This window comes from Cynocephalus volans, chromosome 8, assembly GCF_027409185.1.
Source record: "Cynocephalus volans isolate mCynVol1 chromosome 8, mCynVol1.pri, whole genome shotgun sequence".
Classification (NCBI taxonomy): Eukaryota; Metazoa; Chordata; class Mammalia; order Dermoptera; family Cynocephalidae; genus Cynocephalus; species Cynocephalus volans.
Genome location: NC_084467.1, coordinates 114,980,911 through 115,008,761, shown reverse-complemented (window position 1 = coordinate 115,008,761; position 27,851 = coordinate 114,980,911). Strand labels below are relative to the sequence as shown.

Below are 27,851 nucleotides of genomic sequence, written 5' to 3'. Positions count from 1 at the left end.
CGCCATATTTGCCCCTTGCTCCCAAGTGAAGGGGGCATGAGTAAGTGTGTATACACAGACCCATCAACACACACTAGGCCTCCCACACTGTGAGAGCTGAGAGGCCACATGACTTTGCTCCACTCTCCCTCTGGCTGCAGGAGCTACACATGGCTGCCCGGCTGGCAGCTCGGCCGGGAGCATTTGATTAGAGAACTGCAGAGTAATTGCCTTTAATTGTGGAGCCTAAATGGAGCAGGGAATTGGATTGCGGGTTTCTTCTCCCCCACTGCTCCCACACACCCACCCGCTCCAACCAGCACTGGTTGGCCCCAGTGGCGGGGGCTGGCCTGGGCACCATGCAGAGCTGTGGAGCTGTGGGCATCAGCCTCCTTGGCTGGGCTGTGGGGAAAGGAGAGGAAGGGCGATGGAGTGGCTGGAGGACAGCAAAGGGAGAAGTCTAGAGCTTCCTTGCCACACCCCAGTCTGTCTCACCAAGGGTAACCAAAATCAGCTCTCCACAGAACTCAGGGGCTCTTCCCACTTCTTTCCCTCCCCAGCTCCCAAATCCAACCTAAATTCAGTTTTCCAAAATTTCTCTGACCCGCCATCACTACTGTGTGTAAGCAAACTTAACTCACCCTTCCCCATTCCAAGACCTCCCACTACAGAAGCGGGATCCTAGTTCATCATTTTTTTTTCTCCTCTAGCCCCATTTCTCTCCTTCTTCCTAAACCTGCCCCACATTCCTCTCTTCCCGGAAGCCCTCCTAGACTGATCACTTGACCCCTTAGACAAGCACAGCTTGTCCCAATAACTCTATCCATGGGATTTCCTATCTCAAGGTGTCAGGGTTTATGCCCATGCTTTTGATTGTCACCGGGCAGAGGGCAGCTAGTGGGTGGGGCGTTTACCCCATCTGTTCCACCAGAATGTGACGTTTCCTCCCTCTTAGTCTCCCAGAACGTTTGACATTCATCCACACTTGTTGCTGCACACAAAGGGGATTGAGAAAGAATGGACTGATGGCCAGTATATAATATAATATGAGACAGCCTCTTTGCTCTCAGTTAAGTGTGCAAATTCAGCTCTTTGGGTCTGCAGGGGGCCAGGAAGTTAGAAACAGGGTCTCTCTCCATATTCTGTGAGTGGCTCCCCAACTCTTCTAACCCGACTTCCCATCCACATGTTCTAAAGAAAGAAAAGATAAGGGTCACTCGCATTTTGAAAGATTAGGGTGGCAGGTGCTGAGATCCCAGGGAGGGGTGAGTCAGGTGAGCAGCCAGCCTTATTAATTCAGGCATTGCCCTCATTATTATTCAAATTTATTCATATCCTTGTGCCTTTCTCTAGTACAGCTACAAGCTGCAAACTCTCCACACTCACGTTTCTCCTTCCCATGGCCCCCGGAGCCCAAGTCAAGGACTTGAGAGCAGGGTGGCCGGTGAGCCCTGGCTCAGAGATGGAATTTATATTCATAGCTTCCCTGCATGGAGCCTCAACACCCTGGTCTCTTGCTGAGGTCTCCAGAGGACAGTGAGCAGCTGGCTCCTTGTCCACTCAGAGTGAGCTTAGGATGGAGATGAGAAGCACTTGGACTCAGGGTACCTTGCCAGAGTGAGAAATGGTGTGACCTTGGGCAGGTCACTTCCCCATCCGGGCCTCCATTTGTTCACCTGTACAATGACAAGTTTGAACTAAGGACTGCAAAGATCTCTTTATACTCAAATACTAAGAGCGCAAGATTAGGAGACAGACTAAGGTTTATATCGTGCCTCTGCAGCTTCCTAACCATGACCTTGGCCAAGTTAGGCTTCATTTTCCTCCTTGGTAAACTGGGGAATAAAAAGCCTACCTCCCGGATTGCCGTGAAAGTCAAACAAGATGAGGTATATGCTGTGTTGGGTAGAGCCCCTGGCATGTACCCACTACATGGTAGCTGTGATCATTAGTTGCCCTAAGCAGTTAGACAAGTGGAGGGACCACTGGAAACCTGAGAAGGGATATGACGAAGAAGGTGGAATCTGTCTTTCTGGGGATTTTGAAGTAAAATTTTTTCTTGCTTTAGGCCTGCTTGAATAATTTAATCTGAAGACAGGGGGATGGAAGCAATGACCTAGCAGAGAGTCCACAGAAGAGGGAAAATGAAGGGGACTAGGGAATTTTACTCGATGGAAAGGCAGCCTAGATCCTGAGCCTGTAAAAGTCACAGGCAATGTTTCCTGGTCCAAAACAGCCCCTGCAGCCAAGACAGCATCGGAGATAGAGTCCAGGCGCCCCCAAGCTGGGCTGACCTGGCTCATGGGTATGGGAAATATCTGCCATCACCAAGTTTGATTCTGTCCACTATGCACACGCCAGGTGTTTGTCACCTCTTCATGCTCCTGCACAGGTCTTTCCCTGGGGGGACACTGCTCCCTCCTCTTCCCCCTCCCTCAAGATTCAAATAGTCACCTCCTCAAGGAAGTCTTCCATGACTTGTGTGCATTCTTCAGAGTCCCTGGTAGTCACTTCTCACTTCTGCTACAGTAGGGACTGCACTGGCCACCCCCACCCCGCTTGGCCCCAGGAGGAGTCTAGACTATCACTCATAGCCCAAGCCCCATCACCTGGCACAGGGCCTGGCTGCCAGGCACACCACAGGTATTCCAAGCAAGTCTGTCCGCTGATGGAGTGAGAGTGAGCCAATGCCCGAGTCAACTGTCCTGCCTGTGAAACCTCCACAGGGAACAAGAGGCGGAGCCTGCCCCACCCCCCGGTGAGCCTCAGGGGCTTCACTGAGGCAGAGGGGCCAGAGAGTGAAGGGGACAGCATTCTCCAAGCCCTGAAAAAGAGAATGCGGAGCAGAGCTGGGAAGGATCAGGGAGACAGACTCCAGAAGGTTCTGATGCAATGATGGACGGGGTGATGAGGGGTCTGGGAGAGTAGAGGAGAAAGCCTGGGGAGTGAGCAGTGAAGTGCAGGTGTCAGACCGGGCAGACCAGCTGTGCAGCACGGAGGGCAGAGGAGTCCTGGTGGCATTTTAGTGAACAGGAGGGGATGAGGTATTGTGAGTGTCAAGAAGCACCAAGAACCCCACACAAGTGGCCCAGCAAGTGGCACACGCAGCCTCCGAGTCCTGGTTGCCTGGCCTTCCACATCTGTGCTACGAGCTGAGCCTGCCCTAACTGGGAGTGAAATTTCCATTCCATCCCTGTTCCTGCAACCACTTCTGGGAAATAAAGCCAGTGCCAAACAGAAATGCAGGGAAACTTCTCAATGTGGGATGGGGAGGTGGACCTCGGGGAGCCAGGTGGGAGGAGAACCAGGAAAGGCCTGATCACAGACAGAAAGTGAAAACAGACCAGCCTCCCTTTGCAGCATCAAATCAACAGCCTCACCCACCTGGCAGCTCCAGTCTGGGACAAGCACAATTCTTCTGCACGTGTGTTTTTAAGTGAATTCCCACCTGCTTTGATCTCGCTCCCACCCATCTTCAGACACCTTTGCAGATGTGGTGAACTCTTAAGCGGCCATTGTGAAGACGGGCGGAAGAAAACTGAGCTGCACACACGCGTGCAGGAGCACGCACACACTCACACACACCAGGCGGAGGCTGGTGGAGGCGCAGACAATGCTGAGAAGTCGACACAAAGACAAACACCCACACAGAGGCAGAGGGAGGGCGAAGGCAAGAGAGGAGACCAGAGGGGAACCAGGAGGGAAGAGCAGGGAGGTCTCACTTAGAAAGAGCCAAGATCCAGAGAGAAAAGCACTACGAAAGGCTGGTGAGACAGATGCCCACGGAGTAATGGAGACCCAGGCCAAGGCAGCAAGGAAGGATGACAGAAAGACCAAGAGAAAGACAAAGAGAGGCGGGCAGGGAGGTGCGTGGCCAGCGCCCCACCTCCTACTCAGCTCTTTCTTTCAGAACAAGTTACCAAGGGAGCGACCACTCTGTGAGACATGGGGCTGGGGTCTTGGACTCCAGATGTTGCCCCAGGTCAAATACTCCATCTTTCCCACCAGAATAGGGGACTCCTAAGGAGGCTCAGCCAGGGTTTGCAGGCAGGTGAATCACTGAATAGGGTGAAGGAGGTCAGAGCCCTGAGGGGTGAGGGTAGAACAGAGGGATCGTGGGGGAAATGAGGAGGGCACCAGGGGTACTGCGGGGAGCTCTGCACTTCTTGCCAAGGTGAGGAGAGATGGAGCTAGGGGAGCTTCCCCTGTTTCTCTCCCAGACCTCGGTCCTTTCAGGTTCTCCAACCCCCAGCCCCACTCCCACCCCCACCCCCATAGCACAGAGCTCCTGGGCCCCACACTTGGAATCCTTCCCTCCCTATTCCCCCACTGCATTGTCTAGGCTTCTGGTTATAGCACTCATCACAGCCTGCCTTGGATTAAAAGTTACTCACATGTGTGTGCTTCTGTCTCCTCCACTCTCCTGGGAGCCCCTGGAGAACAGAGATGCTTTAATTTACCTTTCTTGTCTCTTCAACCCCAGTGACACTCCTTAATAACGAACACTCCCAATTATAAGGTGCTGACTATGTGCCAGACACCAAGGTAGATACCTTACAGACATTGTTTCTAGCATTACATTCCACTACACAGTGGCGTTTATCTCCATTTTATAGAAAAGGGGAATAAGGCTCAGGGTGCTTAAGGAACAGCTGCTAAGCGGCAGACATGGGAATTTAACTCAGGTCTTTTAGGCTCCATAGTCCCTGCTCTTGCTATGATGCCATGCTACAGGAATATCTAAGAAGTATCTCCTGAATGAACTGGATTCACAGTCTCCACTCCTGAGAGAACTACTGGTATGCCTAGGTTCTGCCCATCTACCATTCCTTATCCCCACTCTACAGCTCAGACTTCATCCTAACCCTGTCCACCTCCTGCAAAGGTGGTGATCCTCAGATCTACAGCCATGTAGGACTTGCCCTACCTGCTGCCACCAACATGGGAGAAGGCTTGATGTAAAAGTCCCTACATAAAGGGAAGAGTGGTACACAAGGTTGGAATGACTGTCAGCAGCATCCAGAGAGGTTTTAGTGATTCAGAAAATGTCAACCTTTAAGCCACCAGTGGCACCAGCGGGGGTAGTAACAATAAATAGCCCTAGCTTATAAAGTGTCAATCCTTTTGCTATACACCTCACTGATACTATTTCCCTTAATGTACACAACCCAATGAGGAAGGTACAATTATTGTCCCTAATAAGCAACCTAAGGCTCAGAGCCATCAAGAAACTTCTGTCTAGTCATATAGCCTACAAGTACTGGAATCAGTAAGCACAGGGAGGGGCCAGAACACCTGCCCCCTTCCCCCCCCCCCCCGAATGCCATCTCAACAGCCTGGTGACTGCTGTCTTCTCCTGGGATCTCCCAGCTCAGAGTCTGGCCATGTGCACACCTGTCCCCAGGGGCCTCACCACCTCCTCTTGATACTGCCCCCTGACCTGGGACACTCTCCTTAATACTGATCTTCCTGGGACTCCCTCTGGCTCCCTCCTCCATCCCCATCACAGCAGGGGGTGAGGGCTGAGTTTGGCCAGTCTGTCACTTTGTGTGTGAAAACACCTCCTGTTCCCAAAAAGGCCTGGGGAGGGAAGAGAGGCCTATTTCTGACTAAGAACTAGAAAGTGACCTCTAAATCTATCATAGAGAGGCTGGAAATGTGTACAGATTTTTGCACAAATGCTATGCACTTCTTGAGGGCACATGTGTGCCATAACACACAGCACACACATTTACTGGTATGCGTGCATGCACACACGCGCGTGCACACACCCATACCCCTCCTGCACCTCTTCATTCAAGTGTGTGTGTCTGCACCCGTGGGAGCAGTCTACTCCTGTGCCTCAGCACACGTGCCCTGGCGGTCATTTTCCCAGAGCCCAGCCTGCCAGGACAACCCAGAACCAGAGGGCGTGGGGCCAAGCACAGGAGAAGCCAGGGAGGGAGCCAGGCAGCAGGAGAGGGATAGTGAAGGCCGGGCCCTGTCTCCCTGGATTTATCAAATGAGCAGTAATGAACCCCCTGGGCCGGAGCAGTCCCTATGCTCTGCACTCCAGATCGTGCTGCTGGTTCAAAGGGAAGCCTTTGATTCGCCCCGACAGCTTTCAGATGGAACTAAATCTCTCCATACTCCACTCTCCCTCCCCCTCTTCTGCCCTCACATCTCTGCTGTCCCCACCCCACAGGACTTTCTCCCCCCCCTCCAGCCATTCCCTTCTTGCTCTATAAAAAATACAACAGCCAGAGAGGTCCCCTCACATTGGATTCTCTCAGAGAAAAGAGGATTTCAATTCTCTGGGTTGGGCCAGAGAAGGGGGAAGGAGAAGAAAGGGAGAGATTGGCACTTCTGACAGAGGAAGAAAGAAGGCAGGGAGGGAGGGAGAGAGGGGGAAGGGGAGGGGATAGCTGGGCTGAGGCAGGGTCATGAGGACAGACAGGAGAGAAAGACAGAAGCCCTGGCGATGAGGCACACAGAGGCAGACCTTAGACTGGAGGTGAGCAGGAGGGGGCTCTGCCCATGAGCGGTCTGGGTCTGTTTATCTTGCCTTATGCACAGCCCAGCTCAGAATCCTAAAATGTCAGAATCTGATGTGACTGACTTTAGAGACCCCTCCTTTGACAGATGAAGCATCAGGGGTCAGAAAACTCCATTGACTTGCTCACGGTCGATAATCTCAGAGGAATGACTATGAACAGATGTCAGGTGATATGGGCATCAGATGAAGAGTCTGAAATGACAAACTGCACCCTCCAGAGGCAACTCTCCAAACACTCAAGGACCATCATCACCTCCACCGTCCTGCCCACCAAAGCACTCTGGCTTCACTTCAGCGTGAAGTGAAATGGACACAGAGAGCAGTAAGGGCTTCCAATACCCGGATTCCACCCTCCTCCCCACTTTAGGTCTTTTCTCATTCCAAGGAGCCAAAGCCATAGGCAGAAGAGCCAATCTCTCCTCCCTCACCCCAAACTTTCTGACCACAGCCACCCCAATGTCCATCTCTAAGGCTGGGGTTATGATAGGGACAGCCAAAAAGGTTTCTTTCCAGGGACCAGATGGGATTTTACAAGTGGCTGCAGCATGGCCTGGTTTCCTTGCATCTGAACAGAACACAGAGGCCGGCTGCACGGGCTGGCTGGAGGGGCCGGCTGGTGTTCATGGTGACAGAGCAAGTGGGTTTACTGGTTGGGGCCAGCAGATTAGTCACCCAAAGAGGCAGGAACAGAGCCCTGAAAAAGGCAAGGGGACCAGCCCAGCACAGCTCTGCCAGGAAGTGGCAGAAGTACTCTAGGCCACAAATCTGGAGATGGCTTATCCGGCCCCGGTTCTGCTACCCACCAGCTATGTAACTTTGGGGAGGTCATGTCACTTCTCTGGATCTCAGCTTCCTTAAACTGTAAATGGTAACAGCTGAATAACTTGGAGCCCCTTCTAAGTCTGATGCTCTAAAATTCTATACCTGCCTCCTGTTCTCCTGGGGCCACAGGCAAACCTCAAGGACACTCCTGAGGATGCAGTCCTGTGCCCTGTCACTCTCAGACTCATGAGGGGAACTGGTGTACCTGAGGCCCATACTGACAGGGGGTAGGGGTAGGTCTGTGGGTTCGTGATACCAGCCAGTGGCTGAGACAACCCAGATGAAGTGTCCAACACAGGAGAAAAGAGGCCATCCTTTGTTTCCCTGCAACTCCCCATCAGTGTTCCTTATGTCCCTTCCAATGGGTTCGTGGTGGTGAATGTAAGAGAGAGAGTCCCTGAAGCAGCCCGCTAGCCCAGGCCCAATCACAAGGCCGAGCTCCAATTGAAAGAGGCTGGCAGGTGTGGCTGGAAACACTCCCACCTGCCCCATTTGGGCCTCCAGCCCCAAGGCACCTGATCTGACAGCTCTGTGCAAATGTGCCCTGGCAAATATGGGAAGGACGATGACATAGTGAACCCAAGTGGGTCTGGCTACAGCAGGTATGACAGGCGGGAGCAGAAAGGGGTGACAGGGCTGGCAGATAGTTCTGCCGAAAAGTTGAATTTCAATCTGGCTTTGGTGGGCAAGGGAAGGGAAGCAGGGGAGACAGGAGGCAGGTGGCAGACAAGGACTTAGAGCAGATGGGAGACAGAGACTAAGAGGAAAGAATGCAAAAGACAGACAGAGGTGGAAGGAGAGCAAGCAGAAACTAGGACAGAGCCAGAGAAGGCTGCTTGAGATGGGGGAAGGTACTAGGAGCCAGAGCAGGAAGGCGGGAAAGCAAGGACAGTCTCTACCTTCCAGCAGCTGCCTCCCCCTGGCCTACAGGAGCAGACGGATGAGAGGCCCAGATGCCTGGGCCTTCAGCAGTCCCGAGCCCACAGAGTGGGAGGGAAAGAAACAGAGACACAGGACACTGAAAGAGATGCCTCAGTATGCAAGGATGGAATGAGAATAGAGAAAGGGATGGGAAGAAAGAGTTGGAGGTAGAAAATGCCAAAGTAGATAAAGAAAACACTGGTGGCAGGACGAGTGAAAAAGAGGCTGTAAGAGAATGTCTTAAGGTCACGTAAGTAAGGAAGGAGCTGAGGAGACACTGTAGTAGGAAAGAGACAGAACAAGACAAAGAGACAGGAAAGGAGAAGAAGAGAAAATTAGAAAGAGAATCTGAGGGGTAGGCTGGAAAGAGCCTCAGCGATTACCAATCTAACACCCTTCGTTTTGAAGAAACTGAGGGAGGGCGAAGGAGCGAGGTACTTGGAATGGCATGTCTCCAACTTTCCCCCGATTACAGAGCCCCCTTGCTAGTGCAGCGTGCACCCCAAAGCCTGCTCTTCCTGCACAGATGGCAGGGCAAGACAGGGGCGAGAAATCTCTACCTGGAAACTCTGCCTCACTAAAAGAAGGAATGAAAAAGGGGTGGGGAGGGAGGAATTATGGTGAAGAAAGATGGGAAGATGGATAAAAAATGAGAAGTCAGAATCTAGAAAAAAGAGTAATGAGACCATCTGGAAGAAGAAAATGAGAATGAAGATAAGGACAGAGGAGCAAGAGGGAAGAAACCAGGGAAGGGGGTGCGGAGGGGTGGTGGTCGTGGTGGAGGGGGCAGCAGAGGCGGGGGCGGGCATGGAGGGCGCGTGGATTACCACCCTCTGGCCTCATCTGAAGGTCTTGATCTTTTAGGTCAAAGAAAAGGAGCAAAATCCTTAAGAAATGGAAAGGATTAGCCAAGGAGGGGAAAGAGAAGGGAAGGAGGTGGGCTGTGTATGAGGTGATTCAGAAGGCAGCTGAGGGCGGGGTCCCCGTCTCTCCCCACAAACCAGGACTGGCTCAGGTATCAGCCATACTCACCTACCTCCCTCCAGGTCCTTCAGGGCTCTGATCCTAGCCCTCTGAGGAGGGAAGTCAGTCAGGTCCCCCTAATCTCCTGCAATCCTGCTTTTCCCTAGGCAGACACAACATTTTTCCTGGGGTCTAAGCCCATCCCACCCTCCTCCATGAAAGCTATCCCTGCTGGCTCGTCCCTCATGCAGAGGGGCACGATGCCTCCCTACAGGCTGCATCGTTAAGAGATGTTCATGTTCTGCTCTGAAAGCCTCATTCTGCTTGTTTAACACTCCTAGTTACCACCAGTATGAACAGAGCTTTAAAGTGCAGTCTGAGAGGAGCCAGAACAGTACCGCTGAGTCCCTCCAGGGTGTTCGAAGCCCAGGAAAGATTGCAAGCTGGTCCCCAGACCCTCTCCCCTAGAGGTCTCCTGGCACTTTGAGAAACAGTATCGTGAATAAATCATCTCAACTCTGAGAAATCCAGAAAGGGCTGTGGCAGTAGTGAGGAGAGCATTCTCTCCTTTACCCTCAAACCGAAAGAGCTGGAAGGAAATCCAAGTCTTCTGATACCAGATAGGCACTCTCAAGACCACTTCTCCATTTCTAAGTTTAATGAGCTTTATTATATTTTCATGCCCCCTCCCCTTCCACCCACCCCAGCCCCAACTCCACCTTCCGCCATCAAAATTTAAAAAAAAGAAAAAAAAAAAGACCAGCAGATCCAAGTGTTAGACATTATTCTCCTTCCAGAGTCTGGAACCCATCATCATAGGTGACTTCACAGACATCTCTAGCACTTCCAGGTGGACTATCTGAGTCTATGAGCCAGGTGAGCACCTCCCATGGCAAGGCATGGGGCTCTGATCAATCTCTCTACATTGGCACCCACCTCTCCACTAGTGCCTCTAAGGCTGGCTTGGTAGATGCTATACATACCCTTAACACGGGTGTGTCCCCAAACCCCAGTACTGAGCTTCTACACAAGCCCAGGCCAGACATTAATGACTGTAGGTCTTAGGGAACAGATTTGTTTATTCCTATAAGAACTTTCTAACAGCATGTTTCAGTGAGCTCCCCATCACTGGAGGTGCTCAAGATAAGGCTGGATAACCACCGGGCAGCAGTGTTCCAGAGGGCCCTGAGTAAAATGTAGGATCCCTTTCAACTCTGGTGCTTTATAATTCTATTTACATACCCATATATTTTCTTCTTACTTTGGATATCCACCTATCAAACAATCAATTCGTAACAGTTTGATCAAGGTGGACTGGAAGCTTAAAGGAAGGAATTCTGGACAGAGCCATCTTAAGGGGAAAGAACAGGTCAAAAAATGGTCTCGGATGGAAGACAAAGGTATCAGTAAAACCTTTGTCCTATGGCAATTAACCATGAAACTTCAACAAGATACTGCTAGAACTTGAACTTAATCATGTTGATTTAAACCTGTAGTTTAGTCTGTAGCTATACTGTATTTTATTCTGGCTCCTTTCTCAGATGACTAGATGGTAAGTAAACTCATTGAGGCAATAGATGTAATCTTAGTTTTGCATCTCCCAAAACGACTTGTACAACAATGCCTTGCATATCATAGGTGCTCAATAAATGCTTGTTGTTTGGTTATCTGAATTAATAATTAATGGATAAAACACCACCCCACAGAGAAAGTCAATTCAATTCAATATACATTTATTCGTAAAATAAATATTTATTGAGTGCCCGCTACATACCAGGTACTGTCCTGGATGCTGGCATGCAAGGGTGAATACAACAGACCTGGTCCTGCCATCATCCAGCCTAAAGTCTAGTAGACATACCCAAGTATCCAGGCAATACAGTGTGATGAGTGCCATGATGGAGCAACATGGAGGAAAGCATCTGAGATCATGGAAGGAATCCTAGAGGAAGTGATGTCCATGTGGGGCTCTGAGGGATGAGTAGGAGTTATCCTGGTAAGCAAGAAGAGGAGGGAGAAAAAAGTGTTCGGGGAAGACAAAAAGCATGGGCAGCAGTGGGAAATTGGGAAAGCATGGACTTTTAGGATCCTAGAAGCAGTTCAGCCTGGCTGGTGTGTCAAGCATGGCTCTCCTGGAAGCCAGACACCGTGTGTGATGGGATGGGCATACTGGATAAATGGGAACTTGTTTCTGCCCTCACATTCTACCAGGAGAGACATAAGAGTTAACAACCAATTAAGTGCTGAAAAGCTCTGCTAGTGTCATGCTACACAGTCATAACAGATGCTGATGAGATGGAATCAGGGTGGGCCTGGTGGAGGCAATGATGCGGGAACCTGTACAATCTGAACACTCCTGTGAGCATGAACACTTGGGTCTTGTTTCACGGAGGAGCTAATAGATGCTGTTGACTAAAATCTTAATGGATATTTGTTGAGTGAACAAATAAATTGCATTTTTTCACATCTCTGACTTCCAAACTGGTCTTCCCTCGGGCTAAGACCCATATCTTATTAGCCCTTATTAGTGCTAGGCCCTTTTTATAGCCATACAGGTTGGACATTGGAGCCTTGCTTGGCACACAGGAGATGTTCAATAAATACACATTTACTGATGAAAATTGCATTGAGCCTTGAAGCCAGAGAACTGGGGGAAGGGTATTTCAGACAAAGGGAACAGCACGAGCCAAGACATGGAGACATAAAAGTCCAGTGAGTAGTTGGAAGTGGCTGGGATTCAGGCACATAAAGAAATTAGAGCCAACATCAGACACCTTTAAAAATTTAACACTTTCTCTTTCTGGGCATTCCTCAGTCTCTGCCCCTGACGCTTCTGGGCTGTTGAGGGAGAATGGATATAGACAAAGAAAGAGGTGCAGATTCAGAAAGACAAAAGTGGACACAGTGGCTGTTCCAAGTTGCACAGAGCTATGTGTGTCAACTTGGTACGGCTTGGGGATAGGCTTGGGAAGAATCAGAGTAATGGGCCATATATGGTGGTGTGGGTATGTGTGTATGTGTTGGGGGTATAGGTAAGCATGTGTGTTACTACACATCTACATACAAGGGGTATGTGGCCACCAAAAGGCAGAATGGAGCATTTTCTGCCTATAACCAGGACATGTTAGGCTTTTCCAATTAATCTCCATTAAAAAGATTTCCTGCAAAGGCGCTTCTAGAAGCCCCAAGTTGGGGTCATCTGGATCAATCCTGCGCAAAATAAAAGCAGCTCCAACCGGCAGCTGAATCGATCCTTCTAACTTGGTTCATTCCACATGTGCAAGGGGCACGGAATGTTAATTTGCTGCAAGGAGCTGAGGGAGCCTGGAAGTGGAGGATCTGTAATTAAGAGCTATAGGAGCAGGGTCTCAATATGGCGGCATTCAATAGGCAGAGGCCTGCTTGCAAGAGAGAGGACCCAGAGGTAGGCCTTTGGGGTTGATGGCACGGGAGATGGGTTGACAGTGCTGGAGATGGGAGCGGGGGCAGGAGCTCTGGTCTTTTTGTGTCTGCTCCTGATCTTTCTTCCTACTCTGCCTCACTCAGTTTGCTTGTTATGTGAAACACAAATGCCCCCAAAGCAGAGGAGGCCCAGGGAAGCCAAAACCATTCCTCTTACCACTCTGAGAAGTTTAAAGGACAAACCATTCCTCTTACTACTCTGAGAAGTTAAACTGACATGGTAGTGGTGACCAATTGGGAGTCCATGGCAAAGGTACATGGAGAGACTTGCTCTTCAAGGGAATGCATACTGATGACTGCACCAGGGACCCTAAAGCATGTCAAAGCCAGAGCAGCTCCATGGCCTTATTTCCATAAAGGGAGCAAGTATTTAGCAGAAATGGAGAACAACCTACTTGTATACATACCAGCCACTCTGCTGTACACCCATCCAGAGCCTGCTACGCTTCCTTCAAATCCTGTCCTCCAGGCAGTCTTCCCAGAGAGGTTGTAAAAAAGGCATTGATTTCCTTCCCCATCCCACCCAAATCAGCCACCCTGGCTGTGCCCTCCTCAGCCTCTCACATGTGCCTTTCTCAGCTTCCCTGCTCAACAACAATTCCACTGACCTGGGGACACCCAACCCTGCTCACTTGTCTCTTTGTCCTGTGTCAGCAAGTCTCAGCCTCAGGACTGCCCCCAGGCCAGGGGAGAAGCCAGAGGCATGTGACTGATGAATGTGCTCACTAACGCTTCATGAAAAGCTGCACAGAGAAAAGCTTGGTGGGGCCTGTAGCAAGGGGGAATACAAACACACAGGTATAGGAGAAACTTTGAGAAAGCAGCCTGCCTCTTCCTTCACACTCTTTCTCTACAACTCTGATTCTTTTCTTCCCTTTTTGATCTTCCTATGTTGCTCCCCACCACAGAAACGGGGAGCATGTCTCTCCTTCCTCCACCTCTGTTGTTCCTGGTCTCTGCAATAACCTAATGATTTCTCATTTAGCTGCTCAGCCCTCCATGCAGAGAGGGTCCCTTTGATTGCTTGTGACACCTATCTCACAACAAATTTAGCACCTCGTTTCCTGGACGAGCCAATATTCCCCCTCGATTATCTCCCTGTGAGGGGGACAGGGTGCCATGCATTCCAACAAGCAGGCTCTGCCTTCCCTGGATATCAGAATCAATCAAACTCACAGTCCTCCGATGGATGGATGGGAGGGTAGGCTCTCATGGGAGCACAGCAGGGCTCCAAGAGCTAGGAAAAGGCGGAGGAGGTGGCAAAGCACAGAGATGCCTCCAGAAACTTGGCCCTCAGTGGGTTTACGTGCAGAATTCCCTGAAAGGAAAGATGGGGTGGGAGCAGTTTGACCTTTGTTCAGATAGTTCTGGAACTTCCTTCCCAAACCACCCCTGAAATTCTAGTATTTCATCCTCCACCCCCTAAATTCTGGGCTTGAGGGCAAGGCTGAAGTCACACTATTTCACCCTGGAGTGAAACGAGAAAGGAAGAGACACTACCCCGCTCCATGCCCCCATTCCAGCATTCCTTGACACCTTGCATCGCATGGAAATGACTTTTCCTAACAAAATCACTTGCTCTAGGCTGAGCTGCCAGAGAGGGCCAAGGTTCTATGAGAGATCTGCCCCACATGACTGATGAGGGGAGATGAAAAGAAATTTCTCCAGCCCAAAAAACTGTGGAGGGGAGGTAGAGGAGTGGGGTGGGAGTTAACGAGGAGGAAGGGACAGGCTGAAATAAGAGATGCAGGGGACTTCTGACAAGAGCTGGGAAATGGATCAAAGGAGAAAGCAGGAGGGAGTGGTAAGAAAGTGTTGCTTAAAGGCAAGAGGAGAAACATGGGTAGGCCACCTCCCCAGAGACCGGTGGGAACTCCACTGAAGACAGAACAGTCCCAAATGCAGAAGACAGAAGTGTGGAGCCGAGTGCTAAGTGGGCAGTGGTGGAGGGGAAGGAGGGTGGGAATGGGTGCAAATGTGCATCCCAGTGAATGGACAGGGAAGGGGAGAAGGAGGGGGCAAGGGTCAGAGAGTCCTAGAATGTGAGCAAGGACAGAAGTCATCAGACCCCGTCTCCCCCCAGGAATGCAGGATGCAGACTCCCACCCCACCCCCACCCTCCCACCACCAGGACCAGTGGAGGAGGAGCAGAAGAGGAAAGGGGAAGAGACTGATCACTAGGAGGGGTGGCAGATGGTCGCTGTCATTAAACGGATTCCAGTAAGTCCGGGAAGCATTAGACAGCACAGACAAGCTTGGTTGAGCAGTGGGAGGAGAGAATTAAGGAACAGAGACTTGGAGGAAGAAACCTATACAGAAACCTCACACCAACTTGTGTGGTTACACATAATCTAACCCTTATTCCTACTTCAATCCAAATCCCAAATAGTAACCCCTAACCCAAACTCAACCCCAACACGAATTCCAACCCAAACCTAATCCTGACAATCACTCTAACCCCAAACCCTAACTGGAACACGAGCTTCATGAAGGCAAGGCATCTCAAGTCCCCTCAGTTCCTGGTACAGCATCAGTGACCAACAGATGCTTATTGAATAAATGAGAACATAAACCCAACCTTAACCTCTGTCCTTAGCAACCCCTGCTTCAAGCCTGACCCCTCCTGCCTGCGCCAATGCCTGTACTGAGCACTAGTCAATCCCAGGCCCCAGTTCTGACTATTCTCCACCCTAATCCTAAAGGCCACTGTTCCTAACACCAATTTCAGTTCACCTGACTCTAACCCCAATTTCTTTCTGTCCCCACACTTCTGGTCCTCAGTTAGAATTCATAATTCATAGAATTCATAGAATTCATAATGGGCAAACGAATGTAGAGACCAACAAAAGATGTCAACTCAACCTGGAGGCCGGATCAAGGTAGAAATGCAGGCCCTGAATTCTCTGGCTAATGAAGGATGCTTACCCTTGTCTCTAACCCAGTCACCCTGAGCTTCCAGCCCCTTTGTCCTACCTCCTGCCCCAGTGGCTGGGTCCTAGAAACTGAGACTGAACGTAGATTTGGGGCTGGTCCAAGGCTGTGAGGCTTGGGACAGCGATAAGAGTGAGTTAGGTCTGAAGAGGCAGATGTGAGCAGAGAGAAACCTGAAGCAGAGTAAGAGAATGGACTCCAGCTCAGGAGGCAGAGCCCGAACACCTTCCCACCCACAGCCCTGACCCTGGGGTCCCTTGACCAGACACAGGGCACAGAGTTGCTTTATAGGGTGTCCAAGAGAAATGCTGTGTTGGGAGGATGCTGTGAAAAGGGCTGGGCTGCTCTGGAGACTTTCTACCTGTCCCAGGACTCTGGAGCAGGGACCTCTCCCTCAGCCTGCGCCCTGCCCCTCCCTCTTCACATCTCCAAGGAGCAGGCTCTCCACATCTCTCAGGACCTGTCAGCTGTGGCACCCAGGAGAGGAGCTGAGTATTATGTTCTGTTCTTGCTGCAGCCAAATCTGATTATCAGGACGTGTGATGGATGAGCTGAGTTTGGACCCCCAGCTCGGGGAGTGGGATGATGGAGTTAGCCTGTCACTCTTTCTCCAGGGGATGAAGTATTAGGTCCCAGATGTCATCTGGAATGTGCATACCGAAGAGATGTCTCCCTAACCAAGATCCCCAGGAGACTGAAAACCCCTCTCTGGCTTCCAACCATTTCTTGACATAAAGACCTTTGAAGAGTGAAGCACCTGCACTAGTTCCCCGAGTCCTGCAGAACACAGGATCCAGAACCCAGGTGTCAAAATCCCCAGTCCCAGATGAGACCTGCTGCCTCTGGCCAGCTGCCAATATCTGAGGGGCAACTTTGAGGGAGGGGGTAGAAAAGCCTGCCTCTGCTCTTGGTCACAGGCCTCCAGGCATTTCTCAGTGACAGCCATGGGCCTTGGAAGCCTGGGGCAGGGCAGAGAGGGAAGAGAGAGAGAAACAGTACAGAATAATAATGAAGGATTTTTAATAACTCGTCAGCTATGGTGTCAGCTGAACAGCAGCAGCATACCCGTTGGGAAAACTTGGTGAGGAATTGTCTTCCTAGGAAGTGAGAGGAGTCAGAGGGGCTGAGGGCAGGAAGGAAGCGTCCTCCTCATGCCCGGCACCACAAAGCTTTGAGTTAGCATCCAGCCTGTGGTGCAGGACAAAGTGCAAACAAAATTACAGAGCCCCAGGCCTGGGCCTCTGGGAACTTCCACTCTGGGCCAGGCCCACAGGCTAAAGACGCAGCTGAAGACACAGTAAACTATGAAGACGTCACACAGCACAGCCAAGCTACCCCTCCAGAAAAACACACCCCCTAACTTGCCCTGTGAAATCAATCAACTGGAAGGAATTACATGCTTATCAAAGAGCTTCTTATCTTTACCTAATAATTCACCAAGGAGTCGTTTGAAGTAGCAGTGTCATTAAAGAAGGTTAGAGAAAGCCCCTGGTGACCACCTTTTCAATGGCCTCGTTTTTCAGATGAGGACACTGAGGTCCAAAGACATTTCAGACAGTTGGTGGCAAAAGCAGGACTCTTGGAAACTGGAAATCCTGACCTTCTAAAAGTTAACATTTTACTTACAAAAACAGAATTTCCATGTACTTTTCAGGAGACTAACTGCTGCACAGAAGACAGGATCTGGGTACCCCGGCATGTTGAGGGCAGCTGTCTTTTGGGAGGGAGCAATGGGAGCTTTGGGTTATGGGGTAACCCATCATAACTATTACATGTCTTCTCTTTTCCTCAGATCACCCTAGGAGGGCTGCATGGAAGCAGTGGCTATGAATGTTGGCTGGGAAATGGAAGAGATTTCCCTAGCCTTTGAAGTGATGGTGGGAAAGTGCACAGTGGCATGAATAGAAGAGAATACTCCGGATCTGTGAGAAGCCCTTGAGAGGAATGAAAAGATAGGGGTACTTGTCCTATACACATGTGAAAGGCACAGGGGCTGTAGTGGGAAGGCTGAGAAAGGTCCCAGGTCTTTGGAGGTCAAGGATCCTAAAGGCTTAGTAGCTCTGAGAAGACCACCAAAGACAAGGCAAGGGTTCCTTTCTCATTTCACAGACGTGAGCTGCCCGGGTTCCTCTGGAAGCTCTGGCAGCCTGGAGAGAGCACCCACATTCTTCCCTCCCCCAAATAAAGCAGAGTGGAGGCATCATCCCTCAGCTGCCTTTGCTTTAGGCCACAGTGCTGGGGGCAAGAGACTCCCACCTCTATCCCATCCACTCCCAAGGGGCCCCAAAAGCATCTCTGCACCCCAAGCCCTGGCACACGAAAGGCACTTAATTGGGATTTGATGAATGAAGGAAGGAATGCTGGGGGCTTTCTAGAAGAAGATGAATAAATGCAGGTTTGAAAGAAGGGGGTGGTGGTGGCAAAGGAAGGCACCTCTATACCTTAGCAGAAAGCCAAGGCTGAATGATTCCTTCCTGTTTCAGGAAGAGAAACTAAGTCACCAAGGAGTAGGCAAGTGTTCCGGATCAGAAGTCCAGAAATGAAACCCAGGAGTCAGCTCCACAGCCCCAAGCACAGGCTGCAGTCCCACCTCACCACCCCGCACCCAGCCAGCTGCTCTGGAAGATGTAAAGTGCTATCTAAACGTGATGCATTATTAACACTTTAGAAATCATATTTCACAGCACCCGGCTGGAGCTGGAAAATGAATTCTTCCTCCTGTTCTCTGGCAGGGGAATTAATGTTGGAGCCAATGTGACAGCAGTGGCATGTGACCAGGGCCAAGAGAGGGTAGGGTGATTGTGGATGGAGGCCGTGGACACCACCCAGGCTAGGTCCTGAGTTCTCCTCTTCCACGTAGGTCTTTGAATCAAACACTTGGGCCCTGCCCAAGTGAGGCAACCAATCTGACCCTGCCTCTCCTCTTCGTGGTGATCAACCTTCAGGGGTCCCTGGCAGAAGGCAGATAGAGCCTGTGCCCCACTCCTCACCCCAGGCCACTGCTGAGCACCTCCCCAGGTGCAGAACCTTTCCTGCCCTGTGAGGAGGAATTGCAGAGGGTGGAGGATGCTCCAGTCTGACGGGAAAGGCAAGTCCTTGGGAGGGGGACACAGGGCAGAAGATCAGTCACCATTACTTCAGGGGCTTCTTGGAAGAGGAGAGTACAGAGCAGGATGGGGAAGGAGAGCCCTGAATGGGGCACATGGCCTCCCAGCAGGCCCAGAGGTTAAAAAAGGGAATGGTGTTGACAAACAGGGATTGGCTTTGCCCATGTGGGCTGGAAGGAAAGGAGTTGGCAGGATGGGTGGGAGGAGCAGATCCCTGGCAGGGCAGAAGGGAGGAAGCAGGCAGTGAGCTGCATCCTGTCCTCCCTGGAGAAGCACCAGCCATGGAGTAGGAGGGGGAAGGGATGGGAGGGAGAGCTGCCTGCTCATTGGTAAGAAACCAAGGCCTCACGTGGTAGATGCAAAAGAGAAAAAGCCGCCAAAGTTACTGCCATCCCCATCCGGGACTCCAACCCCAGGTCTTCCTTGAGGGTGCTGGGCTCCTGTCTATGTGCTTTGTTGGCAGTGGAGGCGGCTTATAATTAGGCACAGGGAACAGACGAACCAATTTTCAATTAAAACCTTATCTATGGGGTGCATAGATATAAAGGCGGGTAGGTTTGATTCTTTTCTAAACCAGTCTTCAATATTTGCAGTGCCTGGAAGGAGACGCAGGGAGGGTCCAGGCAGCCCTGGCGACATATAAATTCTGCTCATAATTACATGACTTTCAACACCACGAGATGCCAATAAAGTATTTGCAAGGCACACAAATTAATGGTGTGTTGGCATTCCTGAGACGGTGCTTGGACGAACAGGGCACAGGGAGGGGGACTGCTGCTATTGCCTATGAGGTTGAGGTAACCGAGGCTACTAATGCAGAGTTCTCCTTGGTTTCTCAGCAAAGATACCCCATATCCAGGTCCCCAGACCTGCCAACTTATCTCTCTTGGATCCCCGGCTCTGTTAGAGCTGCACAAATAAAGAACTTGAGCTATGTTTCTTCCACAAGGGAGTGAAAGAGGCCTGAGGGGACCAAAGAGAGTGGTGTTGTTGAGCTGAGAATAGCTGTTGGTGATGACAGCAAATGTCAGGCTCTAGGAGCTTAGGGGAGGCCCCCTCCCCTTCCTAGGTTGGGTCTCTTTCCTTGCTTCCATCTTCTTCAGGTAGCCAACATAGGGTAGGCAACCCCAGCCTTCTTCATTCTCATTCATTTGGAAAGGAAAGCAGGCAGGTGACAGAGTCACAAGTGCTTGGGACTTAGGTTCAATCAAGTACCAGCTCAGCCTCTCTGAGCCCTTTTCATCAATGGTAAAATAGCAATAGTGGATGGCCCAAGAAAGGGACAGCAAGAAAGCCCAAAGAAACAAGTCTGAAGATGCTTGGTGAAATGCTCTATAAAAGTAAGGTCCCCTGCGTGCACCGCCCCCCATCACCCCCACCTCCACCCACAGTTTAGGCAGTAAACTTGTCAAGATCAGGTACGTCTACCTTGACCATCTCTTTTTTCAATATCCCCCAGCACAGGCATCTCTGCAGGAGTAGATACTTGACAAATAAATATTTGTTGAATTGAGCAGAATTGAGGAAGACAGAATAGGAGGAATTCTAACAGCAGTTTGGTGGGGTCAGATTTTAGTACAGAGAGTAGCAAAAACCACATCAGCTAGAAAATTGAAGAACTGGGTTTGAACTCCAGCTCTGCCACATACTACCAGGGAGACCGTGGGTGAGCCAGCACATCCTCTAGGCCCTGCTTTTTCAGCTGTAAAGTGCATGGGCTGGACAGAAGATCCAGAAGACCCCCTCCAATTCTCAAGATGGTATTCATTCTTTGAGGACAGGGACAGGGCTCTGAGAACCATTTTGAGAAAATGTCATGACGAGTTCCTGGCACGAGCTTAGGTTGGCGATTGGCACATTAATCAAAGTTCAGCATGCTGTTTGGGATTTTCAAAAATTAAATAAGAGTAATAACGATGCTTCCATTAATACCCACAGGCAACTTGTTGGCAAAAAATAGTGTTTCCAAATTTTGTAAGAAAGTTTCTGTTAACTTTAAGCAAGCCTTCCCTGTGGCCACACCCTCACTCACCCTCAGCTCCAACCCATTCCCACAACTTTCTTGATTCCCTCTGGCCTGTTGTTCCAGCAAAAACTGGAAGATCTTTGAAACCTAAACAATTCAGTTCAATTCTGTCCTATTCTAATTAGCAGGCAAACATTGGGGACCTACTATGTGCCAGAGTTTATGTTAAGCACTGTCAAGATAAGGTGTTAATAAGGCATTGCCTTGCCCTTGAGGTATTTATAATAAATAGCTTTAGTTAAATATAAAGCTCAGGTCAATCAACACCTTTGGTGTTTAGGAGAGAAATGTCTAATTCCAATGGTGGGAAAAGAGAAGGTCAATCTGAGAAGGATCTGTACAAGGATCTGTGTTAAGCCTTGAACCAGCAGATATGGGAGATATGGGAGTAAAGGGATTCTTGGTGCAAAGAACAGCGAGGACAAAGGCAGGGAAGTGTATGGTGTATCTGGGGAAGAGTCTGGCATGGACGGGGCACTGGGTATTTATGGAAAGGCAGGGTTGTGAAGATTAAAAGTGATAATCCCCTTAAATACACTTGCAAGCTACTTGTCCATGGCAATTATAAAATGATGCATTTTATCGTTTATGAAAGATAAGGAAGAACAGGTAGCCTGGGATCAGATTGTGACAGTTCTTGAATGTCATTCATTCATTCATCCATCCAATCAAGACTTAATTTGTATTTGTGCTACTATGTATCAGGCACTGTGCTAGGGGATGAAGACAGGAAGTAGAATCCCACGTGCCTCCTGCTCTCAAGGAATTTACAGGTGAGTACAGACTTCCACACATAAATGCAACACGGGGTTATAGGTGCAATGGTAAAAATATGGTTGGTCAGGAAGACTTCATAGAAGGGATACCACGTAGACTAAGATTTGAAAAGGCGGGAGTGTGTGTGTGTGTGTGTGTGTGTGTGTGTGTGTGTGCGCGCGCGCGCGTGCCTGCAGGCCAAAGATAAATATGGGCCAAGGCTCGGGGGTGTGGATATTTGGTGGACCGTGGCATCTGCAAGTGGTTCTGCTTAGCTAGAGTTAGGAGAAAGAAGAAAGAGAGATGGAGCAAGGGCGGTAGGCTGGGGCCAGATCATACAGAGTTTTATATGCTGGATTAGGAGTTTGGATTTTATCACAGTGGTTAAGAGAAGTGATTAGACAGAACACTCTGCTAGTAGTTGGGGGGAGGGTGGGTGCAGCAGCAGTTCCCTGCTCCTGGAGAGAAATTATAAGGATATAAAATTAAGACAGTGGATAAAGAGAAATGGAATGGATATGAAATATATGAAGGGGGTAGAATCAATAGGATTTAATGGTTGGGAGAATGTGGAAGCTGAAGAGAGTGGGGCATTTTCAGTTTGGGTAACCAGACAGCACGTGAAGGCATTTATGAGAATCCTGGAAAATGAGGGTATGGTCGTAGAGGGCAGAGGTCAATGATGAGTGGCCTGGTGGCCACCCAAGGTCATTCTAAGGAGTATGGACTTTATCCTGTAGATGACAGGGAGCCATTGAAGGGAAGTTTTTAGAAAAATTATTCTTGCACCCTTCCCAGGAAAAGAGTAAGCAGGAGAAGAGAATGAGTTAGGAGAAAGGAGAGTGCAGGAGGGAGAAGAGAGTCTGTTCACTGTGTCTCCACAAAAAGGAGATAACCAGAAGTCAAGAGCAGGGACAGTTACTCTAGTGTTGGTGTTGTTGCAGCTACGTGATAGTTGTTCGTAGTGTTGACAGGTGTGAGGATCAAATGAGACATACACATAGTAAATACTTTAAAATATTGGCCATTGGTACTATTTCATTAACGTCAACTCTGTCGTCTATGGGTATTCGTTGTGTGACCATGAACCATGAAAGTAAATAATAGCTTATCATCTGTCATTATAGATGATGAGAGCTAGAAGTAGGAGCTGGGAATCAGGATTCCTGTGTCTCCCCTTGCGTCAGGAGAGACCATAGGAAGGAGAGGAAGCCCTTCAAGGCAGAGGGAACAGCATTAACACAAGCACAGAGGCGGGAGGACAGTGAAGGCTTTGAGTGTGAGTTGAGTGTGAGCAAACCCTGCAGCCGCACTGGGCTGCCCGTGAGCTTCTTGCCCTCCACTCGCCATGGCCACATCTACCATCAGAACAGCTGATTCAGTTTAGCCAGCGCTGAAGGATGAGGAGGGGCCTTTGTTCTGAGCAACAATGAGCAAATATTCTTTCTCCCCAATAAGGCATATGTTGAAGCAGAAGAAAGGGAAGGTGGACATGACAGAGGACTTCCTGCTCTCAAGTTTTCAAGAATCCAGTAAAGATAAGATTTTGGAAAAGTGTAGAAAGTGAGATGAGGGAAGGATCAAATAGACTAACCGTAGAGCAGATATCTGACTGCGTTCTTCAGAATCATGAAACTTTGGAGCTGGAAGAAATCTACATGAGATGATCTAATCCAATCCTCTTATTTTACAGATGAAAAACCTAAGGCCCAGAGAGGTGAAGTGAATCCCCTGAAGTCACAGAGCTGGTCAAGAGCAAAGCCAGAAGTGTAACTCTGGTCTCCTGCTGTCTCTACTCCCCCTCTTCTCCTTACTTCCATAAAGTTCCCTTGAACACTGAACACACTGCACTGCAGTGCTCAGTGGCCTCCCAAGCAAGTGACTTCTTGCTCTAATGGGCAATATTCTCCTGTATTTCTGTGAGCCTCCAAATCCTCTATCTGATTTCCTTGACCCCTTGCAGAACTCTGGAAAGGAGAAAATTGGATTGATCCTCTGTTCTCATTAGGAGGCTGATTGCATGGACAGTACTGCTGCCTGGAACCTAAGAGGAGCAGTAGACCCTGGAACCCAGGAATTCCTGGCCAAATGTAGGTACTCTCCAACAACATCTTATACATGTGTGTGTCTGTGTGTGAGCACACACACACACACACACACACACACACACACACACACACACCCCTCTCCTCCTGCCCGCCTCCAGACACTGATTTTTGGCTTTAAACTTGAAAAACTGCCAAGTCCTTGGTCCTCATCCAGGGATTTTCAGAAATTGCTCACCATCACTTGACACCAGCTCAGTCCATAAAAGCTGTGGACGCTGGCTCTGATGACCCTCCCTAGTTCACTAGAGGCTGTGGCTGTGGTGTGGGTATTTTCAGCTTCATTTCATTAGTCCCAGACTCTTTCCTCTCTTACCTTGTAGCAGGTACCACTGAATATCCCTCCTATATAGGTCTCAATTCTATCCCTTCCTCTCCACCACTCCCATCTTGGTAGAGGTCTTTGTAATCGCTCCCCTGGACTATTGCAATAGCCTCTTAATTGGTTCCCCTGTCTCCAGCTTACTCCCCTTAAATCCATTCTCCACACAGTTGCCAGGATGATCTTTCTAAAACACGAATCTCATGATATCATTGCACTGTGTAAAATCCTTCAATGGCTCCACATTGACTTCAAATGAAGTTCAATTAAGTTAGGTCCTGCCCAACCTTCTTGCTCTTTACCCCTTTGGCATCCTCTTCTGCTCCCTCCAGTGTGCACTTTACCTTTTAGAAATCCTGGACTGTCTTGTTTCTGCAAACACCAAGCTACACCCCACCTCAGTGCTCTGCGGTAGGATGAACCCCTCCCACGTCACTTGGTGCACCCCTCTTGATTCTCAAGTTCGGGTAAAGGGCATAAAGACATATCACGATTTGTAAGAATAAATACGCTAATAATAAATAAAAATTTAAATAATAAATAGATAAATTAAAAAGAAAAAAAGACACAATTCATCCTTTCCTAATCCCCCAGCCTGGGCCAAGGGCCCCACCTGAGCTGTCATGAAACTTGTGCATCCTAAAACTCTGTGAAGCACTGAACTACAAACTCCTTGAGGACAGGTGCTATGTTTTTAATTTGTCTTTACACTTATCAATGATGTCTGGCTCTTAGCAGACTCTCAACTGACATTAGTAGAATTGAACCAAACCCCAAAGTTAATTCCTTCCTCCTTTTCCACCTCCCATACAATCTTCTCTTAAAAATATCTTATTCATTTTGCCTCCTCACTTGCTAAACTAAGTTTTTATTCTCTCTAAATGCAACCCAAATGCCCCCTCTTCCAGGAAGCCTTTCCTGATAAGTCCCACCTGACTGCTTCTCTTGCTTCCTCTGAGCTCAGTTTGTGCTCCATTTCTTAGCATCTCCACCTGACCTTTCATTTCTTTCTTAGAGATGAGCTCAATTCCTACCAAATGGGGCTGCTCGTTATTTCTCAAGTGCTTTAAAGCTTTGCACTCGTTTGGTCAATGTCATGCTATTTTCTACCCTCCCAATCTCCCCTTCCTCTGTGGGGCATGGATTTTGCTTCACTCCTGTGGCAGCTCTCAGCGCATGTATTTACTATAACAGGTGCTCACCAGTGGTTCTTAAGGGCCTGCCTTGAACTGCTTGACTTGTATGTTTTATGCTATTTTTGTATTTGTGCAAAGTGTGTGTTCCTTTTTCCTTCATAGGTATTTCACTTCACCTCCCTGTGTCCCAGTTTGGATGACTTCTCCAAGGTCTCTTCCCACTTTGATGTTCTGTGATTCTGTAGCTGTGAGTTCACTGAGGGCAGGACTAGATCTATTTCTTCCCCCATAGCTTCAGCACACTGGAAGCTCAAAAAAAACATGTTGAATAAAAGCATCTCCTAGTCTTGTTTCTCTCCTCTTTTCCCTCTCCAGGGAGACAGTAGAGCATGCACAGTGGCTAAACGTGTTCACTCAGTAGCCACCTCTGCTACTCAAGCTGGGGCAACTTGCTTTACTTCCCTGTGCCTCAGTTTCCTCATGTGTAAGATGGAGATAATACGAGGGTTCTTCAGTTTGTGGAAAGATTTGTATTATCTTTTAATTCGATTTTTCCAAGAACTTTTTGAAGCACCCTCATACTAGTACATTCTTACAGGTAGTAAGCCCAAGGCAGTTTTCAATTATTACTTTTGTCCTATCCTTCTTCCTTCTATCATTCTTATTTACAGTTTTTAGATATCTAAACCTCCTTAATTTTCTGGACTCACTAGGTCTCACCAATATCCAAAAAACTCAAGGAATGCTGGCCCAGGAAGTATGCAGAATCTCATAGTTTTAGGCCACTCTTGAGTTCCAGAGATTTTTCTTGCTAGAGAATGTGAAGCAAGGTCAGGAAAAAGGGGAAGATCGGGGCCAGAGGGGGAGAGTCGGGGAGAAAGGCCCAGGCAGAGGACAGGAAACTGGCTTAATAAGAGCAGATTCTTTTACTGGGAACCACACTAGAGAAAGCTCCGAGACATCAGGGGAAAGCGCACAGGGTAGGAAACATTTCACCTGAGATCCAAATCCTGGCCCCAAGCGCTTTTGTGCCTGGGTCAGAGCAGGGAGTATGTAAATTATAGTCAGCATGTCGTGGCTCGGGGAGGGTGTGTCCACTGGACCGTGGACTCATGAACTTGGTTCTGGCCCGAGCTCTGTCTTTATATTAATTATGTGACCTCAGGCAAGGCTCACTGCTCTGAGCTCCAGTTAACCCAACTATAAAACAGGGACAACAGAATGATCCTGGCAGGGCTGTTGTGAGGATTAAAAGTGCTCTGTAAATGATAAAGCACCACGCATCTATCAGACATCATTTTTATGAAGGCTGTATCCATGTGGCCTACTCATCCAGAAAATGTACCTGATAACTGAGGTTCATTTTTAAGCCTCATTTATTTAGCCCAAATAGGTTCTCAGTTATCAGAAGGTAGAATATCCGCAGCCAACAATTACAGCTTCTCCACCCAGCCTGACCTTCCCCTGAACCCCCATTCCCCACCCCAGTCAGACATAGAGGCCCTGCTCAGCACTCTGCACACAGTATCACAATTGTTTGTCTGTGTTGCTCTCTTCCCCTAGCCAGAAAGGGCTGAGCCTTCAACACGACCCTGTCCTTGGTGCCTAGGCCAGTGCCGCTCACACAGCAGGCATTCAACATTGATTTCCTGAATGAGAGAATAAATGGATGCACAAATTTCTCATTTAGACTGCACTACAATCCTTCTCTTTGCGGCTTCCTACCATTGGTCCTAGTTCTTCTCTCTGGAGGCACATAAAGTAAATCTAATTCTCTTCTGTGTGACACTCCTTTAAGCATGAGAGGAAAGTTATGACATGCCCCCCTAGCCTCCTCTTCTCATGGCCAAGCATCCCTAGTTCCTTAAACTGTTATTTCCATAGGCAACCGCATACACATGGCTTACATTTTCTCCCCTTTCAAAAAACTCCCTCTTGACCCCTTATCCAGCTGCCCCCCTCCCTTCTCTGCTCTCCTTTATAGCAAGTGTAGTGGAATACACAATCCTTCTCCTACCATTCTCTCATGAACTCACACTAGAACTTTTCTCACCAAGTTCACCAGTAACATCCAGGTTGCTAAGTCCAACCTTAGTCCTCATCTTAGTCCTCATCTTGCTTGATGAATCAGTAGTACTTGTCACAGTGGATCACCACCTCCTCAAAGACTTTCCTCACTGGTCTTGCAGGATCCCATGCTTTCCTGGTTTTCCTCCTACACCCTCACCCTACCCACAGCCTCCTTTTGTTGTTCCTCCTCATCTTCTTGCTGGAGTGTCTCAGTCTCCCAGTGTCCTGACTTGGCCCTCTTCTCTCTCTCTCTGTTCACTCCCATGGGGAATCCACCCAGTCATAGGATACTAAACACCATCTCTACATTGTTGTTCTATCCCAGCTCAGATTTCTCCTTCCAGTTGCAGCTCCAGTCACATCTGTCAAACCGCTTATTAAACAACTCCACTTGAGTGTCTAATTGGCATCTCAACTTAACATGTCCAAAGCTGAGCTCCTGATCTTCCACTCTCAAACCTGGTCCTATTAGTAAGTGACAGCTTTTCTCACCAGGTCCACATGACAAAGCTTCAGTGCCATCCTTGATCTCTCTTTTCCTCTCACCCAGCATTCAATCCATTGGCGAGCCCTTCTAGTTCTAATTTCAAAATAATTCCTATAAATGGACTGCTCTGCATAGCCTCTGTGGGTGCCATAGGTGCCCAAGCCTTCATCAAGTGCCTGGATTAGTGCAACAGCCACCTAAGGGGTCTCTCCCTGCTCCCATTCTTTCC

The 27,851-nt window shown here is 49.1% G+C and overlaps 1 protein-coding gene across 1 annotated transcript in view; it reads right to left on the bottom strand.

Annotated features, from left to right (window-relative positions):
• KIRREL1 (kirre like nephrin family adhesion molecule 1) overlaps positions 1 to 27,851 on the bottom strand; it is a 93,877-nt gene that overhangs the window by 17,911 nt on the left and 48,115 nt on the right. The gene's annotated exons all lie outside the window — the stretch shown is intronic.